Consider the following 11,079-nt stretch of genomic DNA (forward strand, 5'->3'; position numbering starts at 1 on the left):
ACACCAGAGTTCATAAATTTTTTTAACAGAATTAATTTCTCTGTAATGGTTAAATAGTTAATAATCTGACTAAAATGGAAACACATTAAAACCTATTTGAACAGCTATTTGATTCTTCCCAGTTCTTTATCAATCATGTATTTTGAACTTGTGAAAATTATTTTTTGTTGACATGATTTATTCAATATTTAGTTTTCTATAAGTTAAAGTAGAAATTATGCATATTAGATATATATATATTTAAAATCTCTACCCAAAACCCCTAATAAAAGGTCTGCACAACATTTTAGTATCTTGCATTATTTCACTTTTACTTTTTTCATAACTGATTACAAGACATAGAGCCTTATAATAAGAACTCATACTGTTATTCAAATACGTAAAGCAATTAAAGATTGGAAATGCTAATGAATGAAGTCAATGGATAGAACCATAAAATTTATGCCTTTTTTCACTATTTTACATTAGTTCCAGAACAAAATACTGATCCTCTATATTTATTTCTATAGTAAGTTGTTACTATAAAGTCATTAAGTGATTTTGCTTTGATTTGTGCTTTCATCTTCGATCAGTAAATCAGTCATGAATGAAAATCCCATAAGCCAATATTCTTGAATATTTATCTTTACCCAAGATCTGTTCCCTGAGACACGTTATCATCTATAAAATTAATTCTAAATTAGGAAAAGACCCTCACTTACAACTCATCTTCTTTGCCACTGAGCCACAGTGATTTCTATGGATCCCATAGATACCAGAAATAATATTTAAGTTTCAACCATGAGGAAAAATGATATTTGGATTTTGAGTATCAAATAAATTTATTTTTCTGCATAGCTTCATGAAGATACAAATTATAGTTTCCAAAGCAGACAATTCCATTAATACATAAAAGTTCCTATCACACATTAGCATGATAAGTACAGCAAGCTTTCTTAAAATTTTAAAGCATTTCAAAAGATATTGAAATGACAACAATAGCATATATGAGAACTCAAATAAAGCCATACAGAAAGAATCATATGTGACAAAAATTGTAGTGAAAGGTTGTTTCAGTTCAGGAAACAGAAGAGATGTTTGTGCCAAATTAACCCTCCTGCAGACAGGAAGTTTGCATTCTGGGAAAAATAGGAAGAAAAATAACTATTTGAAGTCACTGGAGAGGGTCCAATAGTAGGCAGAAACTAAAGAGGATTGTGCTTTTGACAGAAGAGAAATTTACTGGGTGAATTCCACAATTACAGAGCTTTTCTCCTGAGCACAGTCTACAGTCCATGTAATACACTGTGACTGTAACACAAATAGAAGCCAGCAGCACTGAGAGAGCAAACTTTGAGAGAATGGGTTTTAGAGTTTCCAGTGAAGACTGAAGCAGAGGGCACTACCCAAGAAAGGGGAGAGCCATAGAGTGGGAAACCCTAAAATCTGCACAACTACTCTCATAAAAGGCTTGGCTGAACTGAAAAATGTGCTTGTGGGGATAGAATGTAAACATCAAAGGCCTAGTAAAATAACTCCAGTTGAAAGGATGAAAAGAAAGAGCAAAGATTGGAGTTTGGGGTTTGAGTTCTACTGTGTTAGAAAGCCTTGATAAATAACTGTGACTTCCCATTTAAATACCAGTATGACTATATTTTAGAAATAAATATATATCAGAAATGAAGATATATTTCATCCCAAAACTAGAAGAGGAAAAACACACACATCTTATTCTCCACAGGTTCAAGGTAATCAAGCAGTAATTTCTCTGTTTGTTAGAACAAAAATCAACATTCTTCATAAGAAGGTGATAAAATGAAAAATTTCCAAAATATACCATTCAAAATGTCCACTGTATAAGAGAAAAATAACTAGACTGATGAGGGAAAAGAAATAATGTGACATAAAGTCATGGGAAAAACCTGTCAATAGACCCAGGCATAATCCAGATGTTTGAAAGAACAAATAAGAACTTTAAAGTTGCTATTGTAAAAAGGCTTAATGATTTAAAGAACTAGTTGTTCATATAAATGAACGTACAGGGAAATCTTAGATCTGAAAATTACAATAATTGAAATTTAGCAAATCATTGGCCAGGCTTAATGGATTACAGATGACAGAAGAAAGGATGAGCAGATAGAAAAACAGAGCAATAGAAGTTATCCAGTCTGAAAAACAGAGAGAAAATTATACAGGAAAAAGTTATAAAACAATGCTCTCTAAAAACAATGTTTTTAGAATCTGAATCTGAATCTCAGACAAAAATGAAGAATATTGGACAAATTTTTTAAAATAAATAATGGCCCAAAACTTTCTATCTTTGATGAAACTTAGAAATCCTAATCACAAAAAAATACAAAGAAAAATAGACCTTAACACACCAAACTTTTTAAAATAAAATAGCAAAGAGAAATATTAAAAGCATTACAAATTAGGGAATGCCAATACAATTGGAAGCTGACTTCATGTCTGAAAAATGGAGGTAAGAATACCATCGAATAATATCTTTTATATGCTGAAGAAATGCCAATTCAGAATTCTATTTCTGGAGAAAATTCCTTCAAAAATGAAGGTAAGGGTGCATGGGTAGTTCAGTGGTAGAATGCTTGCCTTCCAAGCAGGAGACCTGGGTCCAGACCATGAACCCCCCAAGAAAACCAAACAAACAACAAAAAAAATGAAGGTACTCTGATTTTGCAAGAGGGCCCCTACGTCTTCTTACATGTGTTCTCAATCAACTTTCGCTCAGCTTACTCTTAGGCTTATGCTCTTGAATTTTTTTCTCATGGCATGGCCAAGAACCTGGAAGCCAAAATCCAGCAACATGTTTTGGTGAGCTAGCCAGGCGACCTCTCCAACCATCTGGACTGGTGAGTAAACAGAGGCTTGGCCACATGCTTGTGCTTTTTATTCTCACTTGGCCCACTGCTGTCCTCTCCTATGTCTTCATGCAACTCTGTGTTCTCCCAAAAGGGTGGAATCACTTTCACTGTTCTCTCTAGGAATCTAGAGTCTCAAATCTGGCTCCTCCAGGATATAAACTCGGTTCACCCTGAGCCTCTGGCTCCCTCCTCAGAGACAGCAGGAGCCCTATCTCTATGCCATGTAGATCAAAGGAGGCTCAGGGCCGTGGGTGATATTGCCCTTTGGGACCTGCCTGGGGACTTCTCCCCATGATGAGGCGGGGTCCAATAGGAGCCCAATCAATCCCCCTGTCTCTCTTTCTCCCTCCCCTTAGTTCTCCAAGATCCCCCACTCACTTAGTTTCTGTGTCTCTGGGAATCTAGGGGTGTTGATCTGGCTCTCCCAAGGACAGAAACTCGATTCACTCTGAGCCTGCAGCTATTCAAGTAAGCTAAAGGTAGTGGGTAATACCACATTTTAGGATTTGACTGGAGGCTCCCCATGTCAAGCAGGAGTCCAATGGGAGCCAAATCAAGTCACCCTGCCTCTCTCTCTCTCCTCAGCTCTCCAATACTTACCCCGCCCCCACTCTTTTTTCCTGCCCTGATGACTCAGACCCTTCCTCTTGCTAAATATGTTTCTCTTTTCATGTCCACAGAGGTCCTCTCCACTGCCTCCATAAAAAACAATCTCCCTCTTTCTCCTCTGTCTGGCTTTCAGTGCCTCCTGAAACTGTTGCAGGCACTGAAGTTTCTACTGTTGTAACACAAGATTCTGGGCTAAAGATTCTTATACCAAACAAGGTGTTTTCTTTAACATTCTAGAGAGTCATCTCTGGTTTAGGCTAGATTATGTCCATACCTAGACCCCTCTAATTGCCTGAAAAGCATATTAAGTCACGTTCTTAAATGAGCCCAATTTCCTTGCTGCATTTCTTTTCCTCTAGCTTGATCATGGCAATACCCAGGGCCGGCACCTGGGAGATCCCCCCTGAAGTTTCTTTGTTTGTGGCAGATCCTTTCTAGTCTCTTAGGCAGTACTTTAAGCAGAAAGTTAAGAGCACAAACATCCAGGAGGATGAGTGGGTTGAGTCTTTGAGGACCCCTGATAAGGAGCCTGGTCTCATAGCACCAAGGGATCAGTGCTCAGAACAGTAGGCCAGCTACCGGAGATGCTGGACACTGGTATGGAAACCTGCCTTTATTTCTCTCTCTTCCTTAGAAATGGATGATGCTCCCAATATTCCAGCTGACAATTCACTGGGCTGTTTGTTATGAAATTGGGGTAATCTTCCCACCACAAAGCTAAAAGCCTACTTTAATACTGGCTGGCCATATACCTGGAGAACAGCCAGCATTGGCTCCTGAATGGAACAGTTAGTTATAATTACAATTAAATCTCTTTTGTTAAAGGGTAGGAAAGTGGCAAGAAATTCCTTACATACAGTTTTTATGACCCTATATCAGGACAAACCCACGAAGGGCTTTTGCTAATTAGGTTATGCATAAGAACAGTGCTGGTTTGAAACTATTGTGTACTCCAGAAATGCGATGTTTTAAACTTGATCCAATCTTGTGGGGCCAGACCCACTTTTTAGTGTGGAAACTTTGACTGGATTGTTTTCATGAAGATGCGACAGGCCCAGTTGTGAGTGTGACCTTTTGATTAGATGGAGATGTGGCTCTGCTGATTAAAGGTTGGTCTTGATTGATTTACTGGAGTCCTTTAAAGGAGGAAACATTTGGAGAAACTTCAGATGCAGATACTTGGAGAATGGTTTCTTTAGCACTGACAGATGCAGACATTTGTAGATGCTTAGGGTGCTGAAAGAGAGAGAAGATACCTAGACACAGACATTTGGAGATGCAAAACCCAAGAGACGTTGCCATGTGTCTTCCCATGAGAAGCTAAGCAAGCCAGAACCCAGAGTTGTGTCCCAGAGGAGCTAAGTGAAGGCTCACAGATGCTTAGAGGGGAAACCACTGGCATCAGAAGCTGAAAGCAGTGGAACCAGGAACAAAAGCCAGCAGGTGCCAGCCACATGCCTTCTCATGTACAGACATCAGTCTTTCTTTAGTCAAGGTATCTTTCTCTGGATGCCTTAGTTAGGACATTTTTATGGCATTAGACTAGTAAGCTTGTAATGTAAGATATTCCCTTTTTAAAAGCTGTTCCATTTCTGAAATATTGCTTTCCATCAGTATTTAACAAACTAATACAAAAACTGTCAAAAACTTCTTCCTCATTGCTATTCTTTGTAGAAGGAGAAAAATATTTCAAATGATGCTCTTTTAAATAGCCCCCTTCCGAGAATCCTCATTTAGTCTATATCAAAACCCATTATGGCCAAATATAAAGGCTAAGAGCCAATATAAGCTAAAAGATGGGGAAGCATAGCCCTCCAATGAGACTCTGAATTATGGTATGATCCTCCAGTCTGGTAAAAGACAGAGAAAGTAGTTAGAAATTCTGTAGGCCCATATATTTGTATCTCTCTATCAAGACAAGTACCTACCAAAAAATAAAGACTTGTCACTTCTTTTATGCCCATGTCACAATTTCCATCAAAAGAGAAATACTATTTGCTTAAAGCCATGAGACGATGCACTACTGTTTTAGTTTGTAAGAGCCCCCAGAAGGCAATATACCAGAAATGGAATGGCTTTCAAAAGGAGAATTTATTAAGTTGCAAGTTTGCAGTTCTAAGGCTGTGAACATGTCCAAACTAAGGCATCCAGGAAAAGACACCTGATTCCAGAAAGGTCAATGGGTCCAGAACACTGTCAACTGGAAAGGCAAATAATGACATTGCTAGTTTTCTCTCCTGGCTTCTCCCTTCATAAGGATTCCCTGGGGTTGTTCTCCTTCTGCATCTCCAAAGATCTCTATCTGTTTGGGCTCTCTTGGCTCTCTCAGATCTAAAAGGCTTCCCCAAATGGTTTCCCCTTAAAGGGCTCCAGTAAGGAACCCCACTTGAATGGGTGGAGACACATTTCATAGAAACTAACTAAAGAAAAGTTAACACTCACAGTTAGATGGATCACATTTCCATGGAAACAATAAAAAGATCCCATTCAGTAATACTGAATGAAGAGTAAAGGACATGTCTTTTCTGGGGTACAAAATAGATTCAAAGCAGCACAACCACTAACCTGGTTAATTATAATAAGCTAAGGGAAATTATTCAGAAGAAAGAGGAGAAGCTAGTAGAAGACTTAAAAAGTTACTGACATAAGCCTGGATTTCCAAGAAGATCAAATCTTGCCGGACACGCATTTCATCAGCCAGTTTGCAAGTGACATTTGGGAAAAATTGAAAAAGTACTCCATGGGCTCACAAACTCCCACTAGTAGCCTATTAGAAACTCTCTTTTATGTCTTAACACTCGGGACAAAGTCAAGGAGGAGGAGAAGACAAAGAGAGGTAAGTAAAACAACAAAGAACAGGCTCAGCTTATTGCAGTCGCTGTTAACAGTGCACTGTCCTCTCGAGATCACCCAAATTATGGCTCCTAGCCTCAAGGGCCTCACTTCAACTGTGAGTCAGAGGGCCTCTGGCAGAGAGGGTGCCAGAAACCTCAAAACAACCATTAACCTTGGGACCCACTCAGGCCTTTCCTCAGGTGCCCATCAGCATGGGCTTTGTCTCGGAGTCTGCACTGTCTCCTGAAGGGGGGGGCAGCACAGCCCCTCAAGCCCTGCTCATGGCAAGTGAAGAAGATAACCCTCTTTTAAATAACCCCCTTCCCAGAATCCTCATTTAGTCTCTATCAAAATTAAGGGTGCCTGAGGCCACATATGGCTCTGCTGACTTCACATTTGACCAATTTAGAGAAGCTCCAGGGGACACTCAATGGAACAGGCAAAATTATTAATTTCTTAACTAACACTGGAGCCACTTTGACCTAAAATGCCGCTCTGGGCCTACTTCTTCTCAGACCTGTCTAGTTATGGGAGTTGATGGTAAAATCAAAATTAAAATTTCTACTATCCCTTTTTTTTGTAGGTTTAAGGACATTCTAATATCCCATGAATTTTTCATTGTCCTCAATGCCCCACCATCTTCTAGGGAGGGATCTTCTTCACTCCTTAGGGGCCACCAGTAAACTCAACTAGTGTTTACCCCCTCATTTGCCTCAAGGACCCTACTCAATCAAAGCCTCTTAGCACATGCCTCCCGCCCCCCTCAAAAAAATATCTCTAAGCAAATAAACCAGTCTTTATAAATTGAAAGCATTCCAGGGCAAGCCTGCTAACTAGCCCCTGCATTCATGTTTTCAGTCCTGGATCTTAAAAGCTTATTTTTGTCTCCCTCTTCACCATAACTCTCAATACCTATTTGCTTTTAAATGGCAGAAACTTAAAAAAAAAAATTATGCGCTGCTCACTTAAACAGTACTGCCCTAAGAGTTTCAGAATAATCCCCATACCTTTGAAAATGCCTTAGCAGCAAATCTTACTGACTTACACCTGCCTTGAAACTCAGTCTTGCAAAGTGTTAACTTTGTACACTAACATATTCCTAACAGAAAAGTGAATGGTTTGCAGTCTTTACTAATTGAGTAGATATGGAAAGTTGCAGAAGGTTTAGCAAAGTAAATTTTATAGTTATTACTGACAACAAGCCCAAAGTGGATGTAGAAAGTTGCAAAATGCTTGTGAAAGTACATTTTGTAGTCAACTGCTAACTACAAGACTTGGATGAATTTGAAAAGTTATGGAAAGCTTAAAAAAGTAAATTTTTAGTTTGTTTCCTGGTGCCTGGCCAAGCGGAAAAAAAGTAAATTTTTAGTCACTGCTGACACTAAGAAGTTGTAAAAAAATTATGAAAATAAATCCTATCATATTCAATACTAACCAAAAATTAATAAGCCCATTTATAATATTTCTTAAAAAAAGCTTTTTGTGAACTCACGTATACATATACAACTGGAATTTACTTTTCTCTGTAAAATAATATAGATTGTTAATCTACTCGTACTTAAAGTTATAAAATGTTTTTCTTAACCATCTGAATACTCTGTCTAAAAGATAAAAATTTTATATTATTTAAAAGTAATATCCTTATTAATATTTATGTTACTCTTATTATCTTTTATTTCAAAAGACAAGTCTTCTCACTCTTAAAGGAATGCCAGAAATAGAATGGCTTTTATAAAGGGAATTTATTACATTACAAGTTTACAGTTCTAAGACTGTGAAAATGTTCAAATTAAGGCACCAACAAGAGGTTACCTTCACCCAAGAAAAGACGAATGATGTTTGGGGCTTCTCTCTCACCTGGGAAGGGATATGGCTGGCCTCTGCTGGTCCCTTGCTCCTGGGTTCCATTGCCTCCAGCCTCTGTTTCCTGTGGGGTTCCTCACTTGGCTTCTCCAGGGCTAGGTTTCATCATTGGCTTTCCTTGGCTCTCTGCAGGCTGTGGCTTTCTTAGCATCTCATGGGAAGGTATATGGCAATGCCTGCTGAGCTTTACCTGTATCTCGGCATCTACTTCCTCTGTCAGCTCTCCAAACATGCATGTCTCTGTCAGCTCTGTTGCAATTGTTCCCCAAGTGTCTGCATCTGAGTTTTCTCTAAAATGCTTCCCCTATTAAAAGGACTCTAGTGAACCAAACAAGACCCACCTTGAAAGGGTGGAATCACATCTCTGTCTAATCAAAAAAGTAGGTGTGTCACATCGCTGTAGAAACAATCCAATCAAAATTTTCCACCCTAAACAACAGGTCTGGCTCCACAAGATTAGATCAGAATTAAAACATGACTTTCTGGGGTACATAACAGTTTCAAACTGGCACACCTTCTATTACCTAAGTTTGCTTAGATAAATGCTATTCATATATTTATAAATTATTTAAAATCCCTAAAAACTTAACAATGTTTTTTCTTTTTTTTTTTTAAAAGGAAAGACAGAGAGAAGGAAGGAAGGATAGAAGGAAGGAAGAAAGGGAAACATCTTTAAACATTTTCTTGTTTTATTGTATTCTGTTTCTCCGTTTTTGTTACATGGGCTGGGGCCGGGAATCGAACCGAGGTCCTCCGGCATAGCAGGCAAGCACTTTGCCCGCTGAGCCACCGCGGCCCGCCCAACAATGTTTTTTCATTATACTGATCTGTATAATGTTAAAATTACAAATCATAGAAACTGAATTTACTTGTCAGGTACACTGCTTTACTCTAAATCTTCCCTAAAAAGGCACATGACCACTTATAAGTCAAAACTTCATCTTCAACAAAAAGGACTTTTCAAAAAGCAACAAGGCAAGTATATATATTATACTCTACCTGTTAATTAAAAAACCCTAGCAAATGTGTAAAGGTAAAATAGGAACAAACTTCTGCTATGGTTTTTGGTTAATAACCACAATACAAAACAGCTTTCAAATGTTTTTATTTCTAAAAGTAGCTTCATTTAAAATGTTTATAAATGATTAAGGCTTCAATTGTAAACTCTTACAGCAGTCTTATTACTCCTGAGCTTTAACTTTTATTTCTAAATTCTGAAATGTTTCATTCTTTTTATAACCTAGTAATTCCCCAAAACTTGAAGTATATTTGTGACACCTAAAACTCAGAATTAAAGTTCTCTAGCTCTAAAAATTAGCATTATTCTACATAGCCACCATCAGAAAGCTGTAAAATTTCTATAGCATGCTATTTAATTTAACCTGTCTGGTATTTGCAAAGTCCTTTGAAGGACTAAAGAAAAAGTAAAACCATTAAACTTCCCCACCTGGGGAATCCTTGCTATTCTCTTAAGAAATAGGGGCTCCCAATTTAACAAGCCAAATTAGAGTGAAGCCAAAATCCTAACCTCAGAAAGCAAAACTAATTGACCTCACCTGAGCTCTAGAACTAGGAAAAGGGGGAAAAGCTATACCCTCCTAGTCCTGCATGCTTATGCAGCAGTGCAAAAAGAGTGAGGCTTTCTCTCAAACACCACCAAGAAATGCTCAATTTCTTGAATTCTATGCTCTTACCAATGGAGAAGTAACAGTAATTCATTGCATTGACCATCCAAAAAATACTAACATTTCTTGAGGAAATAACTGGGCTGATGTGGAGGCTAAAGCCACAGCCTGATCAATCAAACCCCTTCTAAAACTCATTCCTGCACCTCTTAACTTGCTGCATGCACCCTCTTATTCCCCAGTTAAGCAGGAATGAGCGACCCAGCTGGAATTTACTCTTTGACCTGTAAGATGGTAATTTCCTTCCTTCTTCCCCAGTCTCACTTGGCTAATGCCTCTCCTAAGCCCACTCACTTCTGTCCTCCTGCTATTGATCAGCCTTACATTTTTAAGCTCCTCACTGAGTTTGTTTCTTCCAGACTAGAAGTCTTTCACACCAAACCAGTGCTAATGGGAGGATGCCCAGCTGTTCCAATTGCCCCTCTCAACTTAAATGAGATAGACAGAAAATTCTATGCCTTATCAGGCAGGGCCTACCCCCTGGCAAGCCAGAAGCAATTATAGAAGACGGCCCCCTCATCCCTCAGCACCCCTTAAGATTAAGGGGTGAGAACTCTCTGAGGGTGAAGTTGAGGCAGGATAGAACAGGAACCTGAGAGGGGAGAGAAGCCCTTGAATAAGGACAGTTAATGAAGGTCAAGAAGGCCCCTGTCCCCACAGACACCCTTCCTAGGAGCTACCCACTTACAGGAAACACTTGGCAGCGGGCAAACCATGCGGAGCCAAACACCCCCCACATGAGTCATGCATGAACCAAGAAGGAGCCAAACAACCCCCACCTGAGTAAGTCATCTATGGAGCAGGGTGAAGGCAGCCAACCCAGCCAAATGTACCACCTACCACCAGGCACCATCCTGGAGAAGAGGGAGGGGAAGAGAAAGGCCCAAACAAGGAAGGGGAAGGGGAAGTAAGGAAAACTAATATATAAAAGCAAATGGAAAAAACAAAAAAGCAAATGGCGGATGGTACATCGGTGGCTCAGTGGCAGAATTCTCGCCTGCCATGCCAGAGACCCACGTTCGAGCCTGTCCATGCCAAACAAACAAACAAATAAAAAACATAAAAACAAATGGCCCCATATTGCCTATTGCTTCTTGCCTTCTTCATCTTTGTCCTTGCAAGAGTGCCTGCCTGTCCTCCTAAATGTGTTCTCAATAAATTTTCTACCGACTTAAAAATAAATTAAGGTAAATCACAGACATTGTCAGAATTAAAACAACATCAAC

The sequence above is a fragment of the Tamandua tetradactyla genome, chromosome 5, assembly GCF_023851605.1.
Source record: "Tamandua tetradactyla isolate mTamTet1 chromosome 5, mTamTet1.pri, whole genome shotgun sequence".
NCBI lineage: Eukaryota > Metazoa > Chordata > Mammalia > Pilosa > Myrmecophagidae > Tamandua > Tamandua tetradactyla.